The sequence below is a fragment of the Pleurodeles waltl genome, chromosome 1_2 (assembly GCF_031143425.1).
Source record: "Pleurodeles waltl isolate 20211129_DDA chromosome 1_2, aPleWal1.hap1.20221129, whole genome shotgun sequence".
NCBI lineage: Eukaryota > Metazoa > Chordata > Amphibia > Caudata > Salamandridae > Pleurodeles > Pleurodeles waltl.
The window spans coordinates 2,598,063-2,622,709 of NC_090437.1; positions in this window are offsets into that span (position 1 = coordinate 2,598,063).

A 24,647-nucleotide genomic window follows, 5' to 3' on the forward strand; every position below is an offset into this window, starting at 1 on the left:
TGGGTGACTTCACAGCCCTATAACTGTGAATCCATTCAAGCATGGAGTATTTCATTTTGCTGTGAGATGAAAGTACTTTTTTAACTAAAAGATGAACACTTGACTGGACAACCTGTTACTCAGTGCCTAATTTGAGCCTTTGGGTGTCGGTGGGGCTAACCAACACTCATTTTTGATGATTGGCACTTAATTTTCCTCATCAAAGAAAGAGAAGGAAAAACACTGGGGATTCTGCAAATGGAAGGGATGTCCGTGGGGCCAGCCTACATCTCTAAGAGGCATATTTATACTCTGTTTGCACCGAATTAGTGTCATGTTTTTTTACACTAATTCATAGCAAAACTAACTCCATATTTATACTTTGGCGCTAGACCCATCTAGCGTCAAATTTATGGAGTTAAAGTCATTTTTTGGACATGGAAACCTATCTTGATTTAATGAGTTGCAAGACAGGCGTTCCCGTGCCAAAAATGACTCTATTGCCTTAACGCCATATTTATACTTCCTTGCAAAAATGATGCATGGGAGGGAGGAGGGGTCAAAAAATGGAGCAAAGCTTGCTTTGCCCCATTTTTTAACACATGGGTCAGGGCAGACGTTAAGGGGCCTGTGGGCCTATTTCCATGGTGGAACACCATGGAATAAGCCCACAGGAGCCCTCCCAAGGCCCAAGGGGCACCCACACCAGAGGGACAGCAGAGGAAGGGGAACCCCATCCTAGGTAAGTACAGGTAAGTATTGCATTTTATCTTTTTAAAGTGTCGTAGGGGGGCCTGAAATGGGCCACCATAAATGGCACAGGGTGCAATGGCTATGCCCAGGGGACCCTAGTCCCCTGTGCTGGCCATTGGGGTGGTGGGCATGACTCTTGCCTTTTCCAAGGCAGGAGTCATGTGGCATGATAGGTTTAGCACCATAAAATGATGCAATCGAGTTAGATTCATTTTTTTTACTCTAACCAGCCTAACATCATTGTTTGGTGCTAAACCCCCATCTCTCATACCGCCACCCCCACCTGGCTAGCATCAAATGTTTTGATGCTAGCTCACCCTTTGCGCCGGGTAGCATCATTCCTTAAATATGATGCCCAGCCAGCATCTAGGAATGGTGCTAGCCGGCGCTATACTTTTTGCCGCAAACCTGCGCTAACAGAGGTTTGCGGCAAAAAGTACAAATTAGGGCCTTAATCTATCCAACAAACTATAAATCAGACCCTTAGTTTTTTTAAGGAAAATCAATATCATCAGTGTGGGCAAGGTGATAGGCTGTACCTGAGATGGGTTCCACGAGGCTGAATAGCCATTTGGCGAAGTATGGGTGATGCTGCTGGCTTCTAACAAAAAGGCACTGAGCTGGAGGAATTAAACTTTCATGACCAAGGAACGTCTCTCGCCAGCCGTATAATTTTGGCTCCTTCGCCACATAAAGATTTCTAACTTCAGACTTAGAAACTTGTTTGAACGTCAGGATCCTTTCATTGGAGCAAACCAGCAAGTTGAGTCCAATTGGCAGTGGTTCCTCTGCAGCTGCGACTTGACGGTGCTCCAGTGGTAGCCTCTGGTTCTGTGTCCCAGTTTAGGTTTAGGCAGTAGGAATACACTCTAACATTTATCCGATGGTCTTAGGGACACCACTTGGAGTCAGGACTCACTCCAGTAGAAGCCACCGGAGCCTATGGCTTGTCCTTTTGGAACTAGTCAACTGGGCTCTTCAGCCTGCAGTTTTTATGTCCCAGTGGCTTAACAGGAGGTTAGCCAACTAGTCCCTGGAGTCCACTCTTCTTTCCTGGGTTGTAGTGCAGCAGGTCCAGTCCCTGTGCCATTTATATGCATTTTACTAGCTTATGGAACTCCCTGTTGAATAGGCAAAAAGTTCCTAGAGACAACCCTACCCACTCTAACATATTTTCTTGGGGGGTTGACACTAAATAACCCCACTGTGTGCTGCTCTGCCAAAACCCAACATGGAAGAATCTTTCATCCTTTGGCCAGATCTCTGGGCACACCCCTGAGGTGTGGCCAGGGAGATGGTGAATTCCCCCAGTAAACCAGTTCTGGAACAGTCCCCACTGGGATTGGTGCCACTCTGGCACTTTGGACAATGGTAGGGGCAAGACTCGTTGTGAGTTACATCTGTCTGTGACAGGGGAAGCCTGTTTGCCGATGGTGAAGTTTATAGGCACATTCCCCAGGCACTCTTGCCAGAAGGATGTCACACCTTCTCCCACCCAAAATTATATTCCATTTTCTGGGAGCCATTCACATTTCCCAACAGGCTGCCAGGTGACTGTTGGGTGGTAAAACTGAAAATGCTGCTAGGGTCTTTAGGCAGGAAATTGCAACCTTTCAAAAAAGTGGCAGTTTCAACATAGTAATTTAAAATCTGACTTGAACATCAGATTGTATTTTTAAGTACTTGAACCATGGTTCTTGCTATTCTCAAACTGCAGTTATACACTATAAGGTTATATAATGTAACCCAGTGCTTTTCCTGTGGGAACGTCAGCCTTGCCACAGTGGTAATCAACTTTGGGGAGTTTTCATTGTCAAGACATGTACAACTTAAGACCACATGTCCTACTTTAGAAATACAATGCATCCTGCCCTGTGGGCATGTGGGGGCCTAACTTAATAAGGATGACTTAGTTATCATTATTAAAAAAGGAAGATTTAGACATGATTTAAGCATGTAGAAATGGCAAGCCGAGAGTCATGTTTTACATGGCCATTTTAAAGGTGGCACAGTAAGTACTGCAGTCCACTAGTGCCATTTAACTTACAGGCCCTTGGGGACACAAGGTACCATATGCTAGGGATTTACAGGTAAGTTAAATATGTCAATCGGGAATTAACCAATTATACATTTTATAGGGGTCAGGACACATATACTGGGCACTGGATGGCAGTGCTCCATTGTTAAGAGTTTAAAAAGCAGAACGAAATAAAGTCTATCAAACAATGTGGGGATGATCACACAAAAAGGGCCTTTTCTTTTAGGTCCCATGGAAATAGACATCCCAGGAAGCAAACAGATTGATTGCATCTGGCAAGTATTGCCTGAAGCTGCTGTTGCATACGACAGGAAAAGATGCACACTGTTCATGCTTTGCAAGGTCAGCATAATTCTTCTGTTACATAACAGGTAAAGAAACATATTGCTTGATGTTAGAAATGGGGTCTTTCATTGGCAGTCAGGTTACCCAATGTCCAAGCAAGGACCCTCACTCTAGTCAGGGCAAAGGAGAGACACACCTCGTTAGCCCCCAATCAACCCCTTCGTAGTTTGGCATGAGCAGGAAGGCTTATCCCAGAAGCAATGTGTAAAGTATTTGTACCAACACACACAGTAATAAAGTGGAAACATTACTAAATGGACACCACACCAATTTAGAAAAATAGGCAATATTTATCTAAATCAATCAAGACCAAAAGAACAAAAATCCAACATGCACAAGTCAAAATATACATTTTCAAAAGAATAAGAGTCTTACTCCATAGAAAACAATGAAATGTTGATTTTACACAAAGTACCTGGTATGCGTCAAAAATAAAGCTGCACGGGTGAGCGTGCGTTGGACAAGTCAGTGATGTGTTGATTCCTTACTTGTATGTGAGGCTGTGCATTGTTTTCTTCTCCGGTCAGGTCGGCAGTGTGTTGATTTTTGGACAGGCGCCTCGGATCCGTGCAGGTTCACGATGACTTTGACGCCCTGGGACAATGCGTGAGAAATCCGGCCGAACAGTGTTCGAAAATTGCGCTGCGTGGAGTTGCGTCATTATCAGCAGCCGCACGCGGGTGTTGCGTCATTTCTCCAGCTGCGATGCATCAATCTCCCAGATGCAATGCAGGAGGAGCGTCAATTTTAGCCGCAAAGTGGGTGACGTGCAGTTTATCAGCCGTGTTGCAGATGTTGCATCAAAAATTTCCCTGCGTGCTATTTTGTGCGTGGATTTAAGCTCTTGTTATGACAACTTCACCTTTCAAGGGCACAGGGACTGGATAGGGCATCACTTGGCAGGATAGGAGTCTCAGCAGAGAGTCCAGGTGCTGGCAGAGGAAGTCTTTGATGGGCCTGAGACTTCAAAACAGGAGGCAAGCTCAGTTCAAGCCCTTGGAGATTCTTCTTCAAGCAGGAATGCACTCAACAAAGTCCAGACTCTGTCCACGTTTACAGGCAGAAGCAGCAACTGCAGGATAGCCCAACAAAGCACAGTCACAGGCAGGGGCAGCACTTCTCCTCAGCTCTTCTCCTTAGCAAAGGTTCCTCTTGGTTCCAGAAGTGATCTTGAAGAAATTTAAAGTCTGGGATTATGGGTTATCTACTTATACCCCTTTCTGTTTTTAATGTAGGCAAACTTCAAAGGAAAAGCTTTGTTGTTCACAAGATGCTGCTTTGTCCAGGCCTGGCCCCAAACACACACCAGGGGGTTGGGGACTGCATTGTGTGAGGGCAGGCATAGCCCATTCAGGTGTAAGTGACCACTCCTCCCTCCACTCCAGCTCTGATGGCTCATCAGGTTATGCAGGCTACACCCCTGCTCCCTTTGTCTCACTGTCTAGAGGAGATTCACAAACAGCCCAACTATCAGTCTGACCCAGACAGGGAACCCACAAACAGGCAGAGCCACAGAATGGTTAAAACAAAGAAATGCATAGTTTCTAAAAGTGGCATTTCCAAATTAACAACCTAAAAACCAACTTTACTTACAGATGTATTTTTAAATTGTGAGTTCTGAGACACCAAACACCTTATTTCTATCTGCTCTCAAAGGGAGTCAGCATTTTTAAAATATTTAAAGGCAGCCCCCATGTTACCCTATAAGGAGATAGGCCTTGCATAACTGAAAACCAAATTTGGCAGTATTTCACTGTTAGGACACGTAAAATACAGCAGTACATGTGCCACCATTAACATGCGCTGCACCCTGCCCGTGGGGCTACCTAGGGCCTGCCTTAGGGGTGCCCTATGTGTATAAAAAGGGACGTTTTGGGCCTGGCAAGTATATATACTTGCCAAGTTGAATTGGCAGTGCAAGACTGCATGCACAGAAACTGCAGTGGCAGGTCTGAAACAGGTTTACAGGGCTACTCATGTGGGTGGCACAAGCAGGGCTGCAGGCCCACTAGTTGGATTTGATTTACAGGCCCTGGGCACCTCTAGTGTGTTTTACTAGGGACTTACTAGTAAATCAAATATGCCACTACAATTTACACAGAGAGCATATGTACTTTAGTACTGGCTAGCAGTGGTAAAGTGCCCAGAGTCATAAAGCCAACAACAAGTGGTAAGAAAAAGTAGGAGAAAGGAGGCAAGTAGTTTGAGGATGGCCCTGAAAAAAGGGCCAGGTCCAGCACATGAGTTCTGCAATCTGTATAAACCCTCAATCGCAAAGACCTTTAAACCACTCCTCCAGCTTGACATGATCTTGGTTGCACCAACAACCTGGTCATTCTGAAACATGGTCATTGTGATTCCCACAGATTTAACCCTCGCTTCTCTCTCTATGCGGCTTTGGCCCTTACCGCCTAGTGGGCCCAGCTGAATTATTGCTTTTGAAAGGTTATGTCACATATCCTGTCATGGCCATCTCGAAATGGGAGTTATAATACCTAAAATCTGTGCTCCACCTTAATGTCTTTGGTTTCTTCGGGTGCAAGTGTCCAGTGCCCACCCCCACACCTTATCCTTCTAAGTCCTGTGCTGCATGTCTCCCAGTGCAAGTCACTCTCTTGGTCACTCAGTGGTTTCATGCTCAAGGTGGACCTTGTAGGGTGTGGTGATCTATGGCATGATACTCACTCCTACCACATATTGATCTGCTTGGCCTGCATTATCTGGAGTGGGTGTGGGCAACTGGGAGTAGGAATGGTTGGGTAGGTGCCATGAGTGGAAGACAGGAGATGATAGGTACCAAGAGTGGGGGGTAACAGATAGGATGGAAGATGCAGGGCAGAAAGAGATAGTGTGTGTATCTCCTGAAGTCACCTTGAATTATTCTCTACTGTTGTTTGAGACCTCAGACTATATGCTATATTACTGATAACTCCCCTCACCGAAGACGATGACAATCCATGGCTGAAAACATTGACAGGCAGGCCTCATACACTGGCTGACAGACATTAAAGGCCCCCATGCACAAAGTGGTCTTTGCTATTGGGCTGCAGGGACAAGTGTGAGGAGCAGGAATGATGAGATAGTGTGCAGTTGAGGGAATGAGAATATGAAAGCAAAGGTATGCTGGCTTTTACATCTCACATGCTGTCTCAGCACCATTTTCTTCTTTCTACTTTCATCCCAACCCCTGCTCCTTCTTCCTAAGTGTATGTGGAGCCATCTTAGAATTGTCAAAATATTTTTTTTAAATGATGGGTTCTGATTAAAACCAGAGAAAACTAATTTGGGTTCCCGAAGTTCAAATCTGTTTCTTTCAGTTTAAACCAAAATCTGGAAAGGCTATATGTAATAGCTGTTCAAATGTTTTTGGGAATGATAAAAGTCATAATGAAAGGGCAATGTGCAAGCTCCACAGTTTTCTCAAGGTGCTATAGTGGTGAAGGTATGTATTTAGGTTTATTTTGAGATTCCTGTGAGTCTCTTAGACTTGGATAATAGTTCATAGTGCCAGACAAATCAGAGGAGTATTTTAAGAACAGTGAAGGTCAGAACAGCTGCTTTAAAGAGTTTTATGTCAGTACATTGTTTTCAGAAACACCATTCAATATTAATACTGTGCCCTAAATATTGTTTAGCACAATATTGTCCCATAATATGCATATTATCTATTATTAACTCCAATGGGATGATATTAATGTTTATGTCAAATGATATTCCAACAAAAGTATTCTGGTACTATATCATTAAAAGAGCTCTTTGGTGGTCCCAGTGCCAAGATAGCAGTACCTGACAAGTATTGATAGAGGAACTTTTTAGAGCTAATAGAAAGGTTCATGTCTGGGGCATCAATACCTTATGCAAGTCAATCCCTATTATAATCTCGGTAGTGGAATAACAGTACATGGTGCAGTACTGTATAGAGAAATATCTTGTGAGGCATCCAAATGGCTCAGTATTTAGATAGCAGTTCATGCTGGAACTCAAAATAATTAGCATGCTGCAGGGTCCTCTATCTATCCACCTCAACCCTGACAACATTTGTCATTAGTACTTTGAATCAGGACTATAACTCTGACAAATCAATGTACCTTCTCTGTAACAAGCAGCAGCTCCTAGTATCCAAGCACTGAGATGTATGCACACCACTCCATTTCTATTATGGCTACTCCTTTGTTTCTTAACCTATTAAGTGCAGCCGTTGGCCAAAGGTTGACTACCACACTACCTGCCTAGTACCTGTGTAGCCATTGGCCAAAACTGGGGAGGTAAATAAAGGATGCTATTCCTGTATTTTATTTTAACCTTGGGATGTTCAGGAAGATCTCCCAAGCAGCCTGATTTTTTCTTTTTATTTATGGTGCTGACATTATTACCGAAAAGTGAAATGAACCAATGGGCATGTTTTACTTTCATTGCATCAGGGCTCGGGGTCATATCTAAGCCCCCCAGCACTGATTGCTTTGGGAGAGGTATTGTTGAAAGGGAAGAATCCCCCCTTTCCAATGACATCTCTGCCCAAAGGATTATGTTTGGGAATTTACAAAAGGAGCGTGATCCCTAAGCAGTGATCCACCCACTAGGCACAAGGGACATGGAGGAATGGACCGTTAGGCAAGGGCTTGTGCTCCCTACATCACAGTAAAACCTTCAGTTGGCCCACACCTTGGTGAATGGATGGGGGGTTATTACCCCAACCATGGAAGGGACTTCCATTGACCTCCATTTAATGTGCTTCTGTCAAGAACACTAGGCCCAGCCACAGAAGTGGCACGGTGTTTTTATCGGCTCAAGTGGGGAAATGCTGGGTGGTGGGAATTTTGTGGATTCCTGTGGATTGTGGAATTTGCCATTGCAGAAAAGTTAAGAAAATGTGTGAACTCAGGTAACATTTTAGGTTTGCATGGCATTGTGGGTAAAGAAAACCTCATGGGGTCCACGCAAAACACTCCACTCTGAACTCCCTGAGTTTTAAAAAATGGGCAGGATTGCTAGGCTTCCCTAGGTGCTGCTTGACTTAGGGCTCAAAATCCACTGACACCCACTTTGGAAAAAACAGGTCAGTTTTGAGTCACAAATTGTGATGTATCCATGTAGCATTTTGGGCTGTTGTGTGTAGCGTTCACTAGGCCTACCCACATAAGTGAGGTACCATTTTTATTGAAATATGTAGAGGAATGTTGGGTGGAAGGAAGATTGTAGCTCCCCACAGATTCCCGAACTTTCCATCACAGTAATTTGAGGAAAATGTGTTTTTTAGTCAAAGCTTGAGGATTGCAAGGTGTCTGGGTAAAACAGTATGATGAGAGCCACACAAGTCACTCCATTCTCATTTTCCCCTAGGTGGCTGTTTTTAAAAAATGGAGAGGATTTCTTAGGGTTCCCTAGGTGCCCGCTGAGCTTGGGCCAAAATCTACAGCAGCCCGCTTTGCGAAAAAAAATTATTTTTTTGAGTGTAAAAATTTGATGTATTCATGTTGCATTTTGGGCTGTTTCCTGTCATGAGCACTATGCCTACCCACACAAGTGAGGCACCATTTTTATTGCAAGACTTAGGGAAATGCTGGGTGGAAGGAAGTTTGTGGCTCCCTGCACATTTCAGAATTTTCCATCACACAAATTTGGAGAAGATGTGTTTTTTAGTCAAAGTTTGAGGTTTCCAAATGATTCTGGGTAAAACAACACGGTAAGCCACACGACATCCCAATCTGGTTTTCCCTAGGTGTCAATTTTTTCAAAATATGTACAGGTTTGCTAAGATTCCCTGGGTGACAGCTGAGCTTGGCCCAAAATCCATAGCTACCCACTTTGCAAAGAAAAGTCTTTCTTTGCAAAGAGTCAGATTTGAGTGGGAAAATGTGATGCATCCATGTGGCATTGTGTTTCCTCTCACAAGCACTACACCTATCCACACAAGTGAGGTATCATTTTGATCCGAAGACTTAGGGGAACGCCAGGTGGAAATAAATTTGTGGCTCCCCACTGATTCCAGAACTTTCCATCACAGAAATATGAGGATAATGTGCATTGTTACTCAAAGTTTGAAGTCTGAAAAGGATTGTGGGAAAAACAATCTGGTGAGAGTCACACAAGTCATCACATCCTGGTTTCCCTTAGGTGCCTAGTTTTCAAAAATGTTCAGATTTGCTAGGTTTCCATAGGTGCTGGCTGATTTACTGCTCCTAACCCACATCTACCCACTTTGCGAAATCTGGTCAGTTTTGAGTGGAAAAATGTGATTTATCCAGGTTGCATTTTGTGCCGTTTCCTGTCACAGGCAGTATGCCTACACAGGCAAGTGAGATACCATTTTATCAGAAGAGATGTGGAAATGTAGAATAGTTAGGAATTGTTAATACCAATTGGATTTTGATGCATTTGTGCCTTCCAAATGTAAGCCAATATGTAAGAAAGAAGATATTTTGAAAAATACCCTCTAAATCATATGCTCTTACAGGTATCCACAAATTCAGAGATGTACAAATAACCACTGCTCCTAAATTCCATATTTTGTGCCCATTTCAGAAGTACATAGGTGTCCTTGATACCTATTTTTCACTCTACATATTTCAAGATATGAATTGGTCTATACTCTGAATACAATGAAAAACCATTGTACAATGCAGCTCAGTTGTAGGCTCTGTTTACCTTGAGTTCTTAAAGAACCTACAGACCCTGTATATACCCACAACCAAAAAAGGTTTAGCAAAAGTAACGGTGCAGTTCTTTTATAAACTGGCTGTCCTTACAAAAAGTTACAGAAGAAAACACTGTCACAAACTGCTATTTGCCATATTAAATATTTTCAATATTTGTTTATTTCAACGGTTAGTTCCTTTGAGAAAATCTTGATGGATCTACACATATGACCCCTTACTGAATTTTAGGTTTTGTTTACTTTTCAGAAATATGTAGCTTTCCTGGATCACCAATGGGTTTCACCCTAGTTTCTACCACAAACTGAAAGTAAGTTGAAACCACAAACAATAGGAAGAATGGACTACCTCTTTGAAAAATGCCAAAACTCTGATAAAAAAGTAGGTTTTTGATACAGCTCTGCATGTTCTTGAAAGCTGGAAAGATGGTGACTTTAGCACATTAAACCATTTACTGATGTCATTTTTATGAAAAAGGCACTTTTATCCTAAGCACTTTTTTTCTTTGTGTTCCCAAAAACCTCAAACTTTAACTATGTTTTGGATATTTTATTAGTCCTCTCCATGGGGAATCTACAAACCCTGGGAACTGTTAGAATCCCCAGTACATTGGAAAAGAAGGACACACATTCAGTGTGGATACCTTATGTGGATAAAAGGGTATTGTGGCCTAAGCAGAACTAACTTAAATAGCCAAAATAGGAAACAGCACTGGGTGTGGGGTGGGAAAGGAGGAGGAATGCCCAGCAGTTATTGGGTTTAATGAGTTTTTGCAAGATGGCAGACTTGTGATTGGGTATATATAATATCAGCTGATATAAGAGTAGTGCTGCACTCCCAATTCGGTTTTCTTCAATTCAACTCTGTATCTCTCTTCTCCTGTCCCTTTCTCCTCGATCATCCTCATTCTAATGTCCCCACAGCAATTCATCTCTCTCTTGTCAACCTCTCTTCTGTTTCGCAACTGATTTAGTCCTTCCTCATTTTTCAATTTCATTTTTTCGCCCTCTGTCTCTCTCTCTCTCACTCATATTTTTCTCACACGAGAGATCTTTCGTACACACTCCCCTCCCTTTCTTTCATATTCCTCACCCTTCTCTATAGCTCAACTATCTCTTCTCTCACATCCTCTTGACTTTTACTTCTATTTCCTGACTCACCTCCAGTGTCCAAGGAAAACTGTTTCAATATTTTTCTGTAAAAATCCCTCCATTAAAGGTACTTTATTTGATGTTTGGAAGGGACGCATCTGCACTGGACCTGGGAAGAGTACACAGAGTTTTGTTACGTGGAATTCCACAAAGTGACCAAAAACCTCTACCAGGCTATGCGGAGTTCTGCAAGCAGCAGAGCGCGTTAGGTTACACCGTTCATGCTGATTTTTGTTCCGCGCAGTAAAATCAGCGTGAACTGCACCACGGGCAGAGCAAGAGAGCACTGCTTTTTTTCTGCCACTCGAGTAGATTGTCTACTCGAGAGGCGTCTTCCTCAATCCAAATGGAAGCTTTCTCAACGCAAGCAGTAGCAACAATCAGTGACCACCCGCTGGGGGAAATCTCACCAGGAGGTGGTCTGGAGTAAGATGTTCCTCGCTTGAGGTCATCAGCTTCACATTGGCGAGTGTGAATGAGGAAAAGCTCCGCTATGTTGAGTTTTTCACAACTCCGTGCTCTAAGTGGATTGTAGAGTGGGAAAAACTCTGCAAACTCTGAGAGCGGACCGGAGTTCACCACCCACCCCTAATTTTTTCCCCAAGAAACAAACCTTCACTCTCTTCTACTTTACACATGGTCATCTCTTGCCCACATGTCCTCTCTCTGGAATTTTTTTCTTTAATTGAACTGTCGTCCTCTATATGCACCCAGGCATCCCATGCCCTACTCTTTCCATTTTTTTCCTCCTTCTCAAATGCCTTATTTTTGAACACTCCTATCTCACATACTCATCTTTCATAGTCTGCATTTCCCTCCATTCTTTGACAACCTGCTTCCATCTTCCCTCTGACTTTCCAGTAGTTCACTTTTCACACATCCTGCCCTCTTCCTTACTTTCTCACATCACCCTCTCTAATATCTCCGTTTTCTCACAACTTCCGTTCAGATGCTCTGGTCCCACTGTCTTTTCACTCCATTCACTAACACCCTTTTCTCTTTTCTACATCCCCTGTTTATCCACTCCAATCTCACACATAGACATTCTCACACCCTTCTCATTTATTAAAACGCCCACCTCCATATGCACTTCCCTCTTACACATGATCCTGTCCCTCCTAAACTCTTTGCTTACTCACTCTTTTCATAAACACTCTTACTTTCTTCTCTCATACACTCGAAGTTTTCCTTCTCTTCGTGTCTTTCATTCCGACACTAATCTCATTTTTATCCTCACACATTTTCACATTCTCTCTTCCTCTTCACAACACAGACAACTGTGATGACTGTGGCTCTTAGACTGACCAGCCACAAATGCAATCGTTGAACACTTAAAACCCTTTAAGAGGATAAAGGGGGGAAATGCATCAAAACTAACTTCCAGTTCGACATGGGTGAGTCTGCCTCCCTTGGTAAGACGGTAGGAGGAGTGAGGACAAGGGAGGGTTTTCAGATGTCCTGACCAAAGTTGTTTTGTCTGAAGCTATCCGTTTCCACAGCTGACATAACCACAGTCATTGGGAGTGACAATGTCCGTCAATGAATTGTCTTTGGTGGGCCCCTCACAGTACTTGAAACGGTAATATAAAAGAGATGGTACTCACTCTCCCACAGAGGTGGACAAGCGAGGCAAGACTCAAGCCTGGTTCACACCAAATATTTGGATCTAGCTCGATAGTTCACTCCTAGGGGCAGACAAGCCAAAATAAGCCAGGTCACACACCTCAGAAACAGTTCTTTTACTTCACAGCAGGAATTGTGTTTAGAAACTATTACTTTCAAAAATTGTCACTCAATACAGTTATACATTATAATGTATTGAATCACAACACATGTTAAAGAAAAAAATATTTTGGACTGTTAAAAAATGTTGTTGTTTCATTATATTTTAAGTAGTATATTTCCAAATCTTTCGATGCCTTGGCTCACATGTTGGTTCTTAAGGCAACAGCAGATTCTGGACTTGGTTCAGGCTGAGTGCTTCCTGAATTTGCTGACTTGCCCTCCTCTAACATGACAGAGTTCCTATTTATTGCTGGGGTTGGGTCGAATCTGTCCACGGAGTTGGTGTAATTAGCAACTCTGTGTTACTCATGTAATACAGAGTTCCACCCATATCTGACAATTGCTTTGTGGTGGATTTTTTTCCAGCAAGGCACCACAAATACGAGTGAGATTTGGCCTGTCCTAGAACCGTTTTCTAACATGAGTGATCACAGTCAGAGGGTTGCTGCTCGAGCAGATTTGTTGCTGATCAAGTAGACTTTCTACTCAAGCAGCAGAAAAATCAACTTGAAAGGCCACTCGCTTTTGTTTGTCGCATGGTGACTTTTCTACTCATTTGTCAGTGCTGTTCACGCTACTGGCACAAAATTGCAACATGAGTAGTGCAACATGCATATTTCTGCCTGTGGGTGGAACTCTGCTGCATTTGTATGTAATGAAGAAAAACTCCAGCGAGTGAAACCCTGCAGGCTCCACCCACTCCTATTTATTACTGAAAAGTATTGGTATATTCTATGATACGTAGTACACCCTCTGTTGAGAAGTGCTGGGGCTCTCCCTTTATAAGTATTGCAGCTTCACTGAGAAGTGCTGGGGCTCTCCCTTTATAAGTATTGCAGCTTCACTGAGAAGTGCTGGGGCTCTCTATTTCTAAGCATTACACCTTGGCGGAAAAGTGCGAGTGCTGAGCGCTCTAATTTTTAAGTACTACTCCACTGCTGAAAAGTGCTGGTTCTCTACTTTTGTAAGTATTATACCTTTCCTGAGAACTGCTGGTGCTCTCCCTTAATAAGTATTGCAATTTGGCCGAAAAGTGCTGGTGCTCTCTAATTTCAAGTATTACTGCAATGCTCAGAAGTGCTGGTGCTCTCCTTCCATGAGTATTCCACCTTGGCTGGGAAGTGCTTTCCCTCTAAAATATTGCACTACTATGGAGAAGTGTTGCTGCTCTCCCTTTACAAGCATTACACATTGCCTGAGAAGTAATTATTATAACCGCTGCTGCTGAGAAGCGTTGGTACTTCCCATTCATAAGTATCAGGATCCTGCTGAGAAGTGCTCGTACTCTCTCCTTCAAATTAAAGTGCTAGACGATTGGTGCCTGAAAGAACGTTCCCATTTTAGAAAGTGTCTGGAACCAGCAGATTACAGGATGAGTAATCAGGGGTCTTACTGTGTCATCTTTCTCACTCCTGTAGCTCGCTCTTGGCAATAATTACACGTGTCACGCTACACGGCTGAATAAGCAGTTTCTGGTACCAACTATTCCTACCAAGCGTCCCTGGGCACTTTGTCAGGACACATATCGACGCCGCACCCTACATTGGATACAGGCAGAGCGAGGGGGGGCCGCATGATTGAAGCTTCACGTGGCTGTCACTTGGGGCAAAGGGGGAGCAAAGGCTGTTGATTAGACCAGCGATCACGACGCCTACTGGCGGGTTAGTCCCCTAAAATGTGGTTCTGGATTCCTCAACACCGCCAGTCATACATTAGAATGATCCAAGGGTGCTAATGCTCCTGCAATTAATTTTATGTTTGATTTTGATCCTGTGCTAAGCGTCCCTGTTCTCGAATTCTCTTTGGTGCCAAAAGCTAAAGAACATGAAACCTGTCAGAAACCGCACATTAAGTACCACATGGTCTCTTTTTTACGATCATATTGAGGCCACTTCAAGACCTAGCAGTTAAATGTTTAGTGCCCAAGCCTTATTCTGGAGGCGGGGTCTGGTTGCCGAAGCTTTGCTGGAGGAGCGGGGAACACCGCCGAGACCACGTGTAGCAGAGGCGGCAGTGCCTGCTCTCTCCTCGGGCTCTTAGCTGCGCTCGCTCGGAGCTGCCGGCGTCTGCCCGCAGCATCCACCTCTTAGCAAAGTAAGAAGGGCTCGCTTGCGCCCTCTCTCGGGCGAGGTGTCTGTGCGCTCTGTTCCTCCACGTTCTGACGCAGGTAGTGTCCGACGCTACTCCGAGTGTAAGGGGAGCTTCCAGTGTCTGCTGGCGCGGTGTGATTGTGTCTTAAATCTTCAGGTACGTTTGTGCACGGGGTGCTGTTCCTGGCATGTGCATTCGGCAAGAAGCCCTGTTCAACTCTGCTAAGACGTGCGTAGTGTGAGTAGGCTTTAACTCCTTTCAGAAATCAATGTATTTAATACGCAATGTCTTAGTTTGTATTGGCTCGTTGATTGCGTCTGTGCGTTTTACTTTATATTTTCGACATGTTTAACCACGTAATGAATTATGCATTACAGTAGCCGCATCTGGTGGTTCAGTGGGCCAATGCATGTGTCTGGTTTCAGTTTTGAATCCTGGTGGGTCCTCTCCGACCTTCATCCTTCCAAGGATCCATCAAATAAGTATCATTAACAGGGGTGAAAAACGCCATGCTGTTTTTCAATAGCATGAAGAAGCTTCTTTGTGATGAGCTTGCGTTTTGCAAATACCCCTGATAGATGAATATGTTTTACACGTGGTAATTTGGTAATTTGTCAAAATGTGGTACTTATGACTGTCTCATTGACTTTGGAAATCAAATATTTGTTTAAAGAGTGTGTCTATAGTGCTTGTGGATGAATGTCAGTGCAGGTGTCACAGGAGACACCGATAAACGGACTTGTCTTTCGCCACTGCGGTGCAGGAGGCGGTGAGAAAGAACGCCCGAAGCAGACCGATGTGGCCGCGCTCTCGCCACTGCTGTGGCAATAACAAGCAACAGGACCCTGGAGAGCGCGCGATACCTGCTGGATCGTCTGTTGCTCGAGCCACGCGGCGGGTGTATGTAGTAACTTTTACATTTTCATGAACCTCTGAGGATTTACATTTAAATCATTTAGACAAGTGTCCCGCAACCCAGCAGACGGCGCTCGGCGGGACAGGCTGTCGGCAACACGTCAGTTTAAGGGGAATTTATCATGATTTGCCCGTGCATGCGCTTCACACAATCCTAGCTTTGCAGCCGGTCGCCTTCTTCCCAGCTCGCGACGTTTTATGTGATTGCAGTGCACACCGAGGGTGCACTCTGTTCGCTGAGTGCACGCTCCGTGCAGGGTTCGGTGGCAACTTTCTGCTGAGTAGGAACAGTTGGGGAGTGGTGCAGAGACAGTCTGCCCCGACGGAGAACGGCCGAGCCCCTGTTGGCAAAGAAATGCAGGGAAATCGCAGCGCTTTGAGCGTACTCGTAAGGGGTAGGAAGCGCTTTGTAAATTGATGCAGTGGAGTTAGGGCGATAGTTAAGCTGGGGCAGTGGCCGATTCACACAGGTCTGCTGACAAATAAGTACGTTTCTGCACACCAAGATTTAATTAGCCCAGAAGTGAAACTAGCGGCTTTTCAACTCTTCCCACATACATGACTCATGCATAATGACGTGTGCATTTTATAAAATGCATCATATGTCTATGATATTTATGTAACATTGTTTTGTGTTCCAATTTCTCATCATTCTACGATTGTGTACGAGGTAAAAGAAAATCAATTTTCAAATTACCCTTAACTATGCCCCCCCCCCAAAAAAAAAAAAATAGTATCGTAAATGCCAACCATTCCTTGCTTTATACATTGATTGGTTCACTTTTTTATGCTTTTTGAACAAATTACAAAAAAGTCCACACAGCTATGCAAGTGTTCCAAGGGCAAGTTGCGCCTCTTCATCAGTCTCCGTTCAGGGGCTGGGTCTAAGCTATGGGGGTTGGTGTTGTTTGCCTCTGATTTCCCAAGTGAGTCGGTTGGATGTAGGAAGGTCTTCAAAATGGACCAAATATAACCCCTTCCACACCTGACTTTCAGTGGTAGTGATGGCTAGCAGTCAGAGAGTTCTTAGTGAGGTTGTGTCCTGGTGCTCGTGATCAGAGTTAAGCAAACCTACAGCAGTGCAGTAACAGATTATCTGACCCAGTCCTCTACTTTAGAAAATAAAAACATCTGTCAGGCAAGCACCATCTCCGGTTGCACAGCAGTCCTCAAAGTACTATGTAGAGCACTCCCTTCCTTGGTCACAGAGAACTTGGAACTGGGACAACAAGTGTGTTCGGAGCTCCCACTTTTATTCAGCCAGTGGGTATGAATCCACTGTGTACATTTTCAGAACTGGTTTGTGGTGGTTCTTTTTCAAGTATTCTTACCAGGTTGCACTCCAGAAATATCGCTTGTGTGTAGCGATTCTCCTCACAGCTAGTCTCTAAACCAGAGTACACACAACAGAGGCAACAAGAGGAGCTTTCTGCACCTATCATTCATCAGCCACACTGTACTATCAACGGGGGAAACTCAAAAGCCTGTCCTCACTTGAAGGGTCACTTTCACTTTAAGCAGCAGAAACTGTAGTCTCTGACTTCACCCCCACCATTTGCCAAATGGCAATGCTACAAGAAGACTCATCAGCATTGCCTCTCAGCATAGCACGTAATCAAATGTCTACAGGAACCTTGTCTCCTCACTTCAGTGTCTAGGGTTCCAGGAGATCAGTAATCCCACTGGCTAGAAAAGCAATCTGACTTCCATCAAACACACAGAAACAGGCCTATATTCAAAATTGACACACAGGCCTCTAATATTGTGGCTCGCTCACATACTCAATGCATGTACCGCATGCATATAATGCATATACTACATGCAAGAACATGCACCATATAAACTTAGGTGGTTAGCTCTAGGATTTAGCACATAGAAGAGGAACTTTGCATGAACAGCAGAAGATACACCTCTTTAAAGACTATTATATCATGATGTGGTAAGAGTCCACACACCGCCTTCTTCTCCAATCACTCGTTGTTGCATCCCTGCTTTTCATCCTGTACAGCGCTCTGCTTTCTTTTGGCTAGGTTCATGCTATAGGCCTCCACTCCAGTGACATAGATAAAAATGTTTGGTGACAACTATTGATTCACAAAACATAGTACACTGCTACCACCGCTCTACATGCTAAATCCGTAAGCGGGACAATTGTCTCATGTCAGCAAAATAAGAGTACCACTGCAGGTAACAGGATAGGTCCAGGACCCCACTCATGTCAAGGGACAGGCTTAGACCTCAGTGAACACAGTAGATTAGTGCGAGGCTAGGGCCAAGTCAAAAACAAGGATTCCAGATACTTGATCTGAGGCACTCTGGGGAACATGTCTGTACACCATTCAAGGGACATTTCTATTGTAACATTTTTTCTTTAAAGATTGGGCATCACATGCAGATAAGGCGCTCACTGCAGCAAAATTCACATGTCTTAGTAATTACAAAGTCCTTTTCCCCAGTTAAGGTCTGGAAGGATTAACTATAGAAATTAACTGCGATTTTATAATATCTGGTAATACCAGGGTGTGATAATGTCGGCATCTTTCATAATTCTGGCCCCTGCATAAATAGGGGTTTGGACAGCAGTACAACTTTTCCAGTCCACTCGTAATCAATCTTTTGTGGGTGCTCACCAAATTTCCTTCACATATCCTTGGCCACACCTCTAACACTCTCATGTGATTGCCTACTTTGTTACTGCAGTTCTTAGTTCTGTGCACTGTTGTCACTTTAGTACATAACATGAAAGAGATCTCTTGACTGTTTGTAGGTCTTTACAAATTCGTAAGTGAGCAAACAAATGAACACAGAACGCCCAAATACAGCATGCTTGAGCATCTTTACTGTACTTTTGTGATACCGGTGCACATAATGCGTGCTTATATTGTGATATTATTTTTCAGACATATGTCTATTGCCAGGGAATAAAGCTATATGGATTGGTCAAGTAGTGCTCAAGTTCCTGGCTTTGCAAATGTCCACCAGACCTGTATACAACTACTTGAAGTTTTTAATATCTGCATATGAATGAAAACCACAGCGGCAGGCAGCACTCACACATATTACCCTCGCACTCGGTCCACTCCTATTCCCAGTGCATTTCCTCGTGCTAAAATAGACAACAGGGTCAGAATATGCTGCTGGCTCCTTCTGTGAAGGGCTATCTGATTCTGTCTCTCCGGTCAGCCTATAGAGCTGCATTTCCCCACTAGCAGTAATCTCCCGCCTGCAGCTGCCCACACAGCATGGCGCTGCAGAGATAGCACGCGCTGCACGCGGGTTAATGCTCCTGCGTGACCCAGTCACGTAGAGTTGAGCTCTGTATATATTTTTTTTACAGTGTCAGTCTTAGGCTGTATTTTAAAAAGGTTGAAGAGCGCCTCGGGCAGTCTGCGTATGCTATACTCAATACTCGAAAAAGAGCAATGCTGAAGACGCACTGAATAACACACGGGTTGATGTATTATGCCTTATCGGTCAGGGATTGATTAGTTTTATAATTAGACGTGAACGTGTTTTAGTCTGATAAAAAGACAGCCCAACATGTTCTGAACGGGTTTCACATTAAAGAGACGCGCCTTGATGAGCGTTTGCGGTCCAGTAACTTTGTTTAATATTCAAGGCGCTGATATTGATTTTGGCCGTCATGGCTCTCTGCGCTGCTGTTTTTGTTCCCTCTGCAGATGTTTCCGCGTCTAATGCACGATAAGACGTCGCCTGTCAGGAAATACTACTCTTCTTTTAAGTATGGTTACATGTTAGTGCTGCAACTAGAGCTTTATTTGTAATAAATAAAGTTTTCTTCCTGAGCACGCTGCCCCCACTGCTGAACGCTAGGGTTTCTCATTGCCTAGTATTGATTTCACCTTATGAGTCTTTCTTCCCCTGCCACGCACTTCCGGGTATCTTTGTCGAACCTTTCCGTTTTTTTTCCATCTATACTTGATCACTGTATCTGCTTTCTTGTTTTCCTTTTCATTCTTCATTCTTTCTATCCTGCATTTCTCTCTTCTGTTCTTGGTCGAAAAATAAGTCATGTTCCCTAAAATAAAATCAGGGCCAGTGGCTTCCAAGTACACCCCGCTGAACAAATTAATAACTGCTACAACACACAGACACAATAATCACATCTGTGTTTTTCTGCCAGTTACATATTCACACTACCTTTAGCTCTTTGTTCAGACTGTCACGATAATATATGCAGAGGGAATGCACCTAAGCCGACTCCCAGGTTGTAGTGATAGATTTAGAGCCCAGTCTTCAAGAGAGTTTACAAGTTTATTCCAAGGGGTCTGCAGAACTATTCTATTGGAAAACGTGCCACAGTGTTTGCAAAACACGTTTTATGGAAAGGTACCACCCTCTTGGGAGGTATGTATCATTTTCTATGGGTAGTGGGACATTCCGAGTGAAAGGGAAATGAAAGAGAGCAGGAAGAGATTACAGTTTTACTTTTGAGTACGGCTAGTTGATCTACACATATTCGGCATTAGCGAGAATGGGCAAATTAGATCATGTTCTGCCCTTTGTCTGTCCTTCGCCTTGGCAGAATACCATCGCCATCTTAAACATAATCCCCCGTGTCTAGCTGAAGCATACTTCAAAACTGGAGAAGTATGGGGGGCTTTAATAGACAGTCCACTGTACGCCTCCTAACAGTTATACACATCACCTAAAGGGACACTTTTCAGTCTACCTTTATGTGATGTGTATAGCTGAAACATACTCCTTCTTTTGGCTAATGTGATTGGCAACTGTTTCAGTTACTTCCCTTGGTTAATACAGCTTCAGTTTTCCCAAATGAGTACAGTAGTTGAGGAATAGTAATAAGCATTCACTTCTTCATTGGTTGGAAATGGGGATATGTAGTTAGTGGGTCAATGCAAGAAAGAGTCAATTGCTGCAATAATAGACCCATTTATGAGTTCATGCATGGATGGGTGAGTTACTGATTGAATGAGTGGGTGAATATATAGATGATTATATACATGCTTATATATGCATATACAATCCTAGCTCAATGGCCAGTTCATTGATGAACTCAGCCCCAAGCTTTCATGGATTGCCAAGATACATGAATTCATCCTGGACACCACCTCACCTTCAAGGAGAATATTATCAAGAAGTTAAAGGCTGCTGGTTTACAGCTCTCTCTGCTTAAGGAAGTGAAACCATTCCTCCTACAAAGTGGCTTCAAAATTATTGTTCAACTTTTTCATCCGCTCATACCTTGATGGTGGAAATGCCCTGTTCCAAGGCCTCCTGGACTCCACAATGTTTATACTTGAGGGCATCTTCCACACCCCAGCACACCTCATCAGGGACCAAAGAAATATGACCATGTTACCCCCTTCCTGACAGAACTCTACTGGATCCCCATTCCAGCCTGTACCTTCTTCAAAACTAAATGCTTAATTTACAACACCAGCACAACGTTCGCCCTAGTCTATGTGGCTGTAGCCTGGGCACCATCAGGCTGGAGACAAAGGCATCTTAAAAAGAAAAAAGTCAACAGGGCTTTTCCATTTATACAGTCAGAATATGGCACAACATTTGTGTGCTCAGCAGGACTGCCCCAAAGCTGCTTCAATTCAGGAAAGAGAGTACAATGCACCTCTTTAAAGAATACTATATCATGATGTAACAATAGCCCAGAAACCATCTCCCTCTCTAATAACTTGTTGCTGCATCCTTGCCTTTGACCCTACACAACACTCTGCTTTCTTTTGGCTAGGTTCACACTATACAAATACCACATATATGCCAATATACATACATAAACTTGAGGCTGGATCGGTGAATGGTTAAGTGTTTCACTAGATGATTCATGAATGAGTACATAAATAGATGAATGGGTGAGTTCAAAGATTGTAGACTAAATGAGAGCTTTAATACATGAGTAGGCATCTCAAGTGAGTGGAATTCTGGATGGATCAGAGTTTAAAAAATACTTATGCATTGTCTGGGTGTGACTTGGCGTGGCCTCAACAAAATAGGATGTCTAGGTCTGCTGTTCTTCACTCTGACAAATACAGTTTCAGATAAAATACATGTCATTACTTGAATGAAAAAGAAAGGCCACAGTAAACCAAGAATCACAATCATGATGTCAGGACCAACATTATGCCAAAAGTTGATAACATTATGCCATGGATTCCAGTTCCAGCATTATGCCAGAAAGCCACGATATGCAAATACTCAGCTTTGTCCAACTCAGTATAATGTTAGTCATAGGCACTGTTATTCTCTGGAAGCCAGGACCAAAATTACACAAGGGTAGACACCAGCATGTCATGGATGTGCAGAGCATGTGATGATTTACTACCACTATGCCAGGATCAGCTTTGTCGAAGACATTGGCACTGTCAAGCCGTGGAGGCTCACATTAGCTAAAATATTACCACTACTCCACATAGTGTTACAAGTGGAAGCCCAGCGGTCTACCAGAAAGGAGTATGAATGTACAAAGTAGTTAAAGAACTTCCATGATTAAGGGCTAGTATTATGCAGGTGGCGGGCACCATCATGCCAGGAATGCTCTCTTTATGCTAAGACTTACCCCTGTTATTTCAAGAATCATCACCATTGTGACAGAGGTGTACTCCATCATGTCAGAAATGGAGCAGCATGTGATGGTTAAGAGTCATCAGATGCTACTGTGGTTCCCTGATCTGCTAGCCAGATCATTAAAAGCTGAGAAACTGCAAGTTGAGGGACACAGGAATCAGAAAATAAATCTGCTATTGATGGTGGACATAGGAACATGTTCACACAAACTTTCAATGATTGAAAACAAACTCAAATTCCTTTCTGTCGTTGCCGCAGAGACATGAGTTTACTCCTATTGCATGAATTTTGCTTCAACGTTGGCTCATGATGCTAACAATAGGGACTTTATATGCCTGCATCCTGTTGAGCATTATGGTGATGTTGGTCAAATTGCACTCTCAAAAACAACCCTCTCGTTCATGCATGCAAACACATATCTTCCTCCTCATGCTCCCAATCAAATTTTTTTTACCTGCCTCTCTCTCCCACATCTTAATCCTTGGCAGCGATCTTAAAGCTTCTGGTGGGGTCTGTGGATCCAATGAACCACTGCAATTAAGTGTCTTAGTATATAAAAGCAGGGTTACCGTCATGTGTGACTCCTTTCCCAGATTGTGACACAAAGTCTGACAGGAGAATGCCTCCTGGTAGGATCATTATTTAGCACAGGCTCTCTTTCTGCTGTAAGGGCCAGATGTAGCAGAGGGTTTTTCCCATTCTGTGTCAATGGGAAAATGTGTTCGTACATATGGCCCTAAGAACCACAGTAACGTGTGATGGCTAGAGGAGTAATTGTATATGCCATAGCAGATGCCTGTCAAGTGAGAGCCTGCGCAAGCTTGCCAAATTGAGGAATGCGCGTCACCACCAGAACACCCAGAAGCGTATGACACATGCAACAAGATGAAACTTGAGAAACAACAGAATCCAAAGCGGATGCGTAGTAAGAACTAATTTCTTAGATCACAATGATATTTATTTCGCACCCACGGGCAATCCCAGTTTTCATGACACTGTAGCATAAATAGTTTTAAATAATCGGGTAAGTCAAAATCAGAATTTGAAGTTAATACAGTGAACGATTATGCAAAGGCCTTCTGTGCTTCTGTGGATCAAGGCAAATGCTCACATGTCTCTTTTTATAAGATCCTGAAGGGGACTGACAGTATTAGCATAGCCCAAAAAACATTCACGATAACCTTCTATAACTAGAAGGGAGAGCTAATGTGACAAAGTGGTAGGATATAGCAAGTTATATGTATACTGTAAGAGGTCGTCAGAGAGATGTCTCTTACTGAAGTGCTGTAAAGCTCTAAATATTCTACATGGGTTAAACAGAACTGTAATTTGCTCTTTGAAGACCCATGCATTTTATTTGGCCAATTCATTGAGCAAATACAATTAATTAAGTATTCATTGGTCCATAGAATCGAAGGCTCCCAACATATCATCCATTTGTTGTTTAAGGACAGAGCAAGAAGGGAAAAATAGAGCAATTTAATATTTCTTAGGAGTTTAAGAAAAGATAGAAGGCGATTCAGCATTTCCTTGAGGAAGTTTCATTCAGGTTCATTGCTTCCCTCCAAATGAGAATGGAAATAGAAAGTGGATTACAGGATGAACAGGTATAGCGAGGAAGGCAGGACCCAATTCACCAACAGTGAAATACGTAGTTGTAGGTGGAATACGGGCAAGAATTGGTGCAGGCTTGTGAATAAGAGGGCATCTAGGCAATTGGATAGGACGATTAACTAAAATCTTTCACAAAACATGTATTTGTGCCTTCTCCTTGTTCAGTAAAATAACATTATTGCAAAGCACTGGTGGTAGGGGTGACTGTAACTTCGTCAAACAATGCAGATATAACAGAATGCAACCCCCCTTCATCTGCATGTCAGAATGGTTGTTGTGAGATATAAGGGGCAGTTTCTACATAAGGTATAACTGAATTGTAACTGTCAGCAATTAGAATGTTTACTGGCGTGTCGGGACCATATGGAAGAGGGGACATGTGTTAGCCTAACAGATAAATCCTGAGCAGATGCTGCATGTTTAGGAATGCCACAAAAAGAACATTCATTTTATATGGCTGAATTAATATTTTTATTACCAACAGTAACATTGTGAAAGAAATCATCATTACTGCAGTATGCCAAACTTTTTTCTGTACATTGGAAATCTCGCACCAACAGTTTTGCGGGGGATGTCGGGCTCAAGAGAACAAACAAGTTGGTCAGTAATACGACCCAGGATCACAGAAACAGGGTTACTGAGAACGTGTGCTACTCTTTTGTTTTAATGCCAAATGTACAATGATGTCACCTGAGAGGAAAAGGTATGAAAAATTGAGATCGCCAAGGCAGATCGGCTAGCACCAGTGTAGTTAAAGGC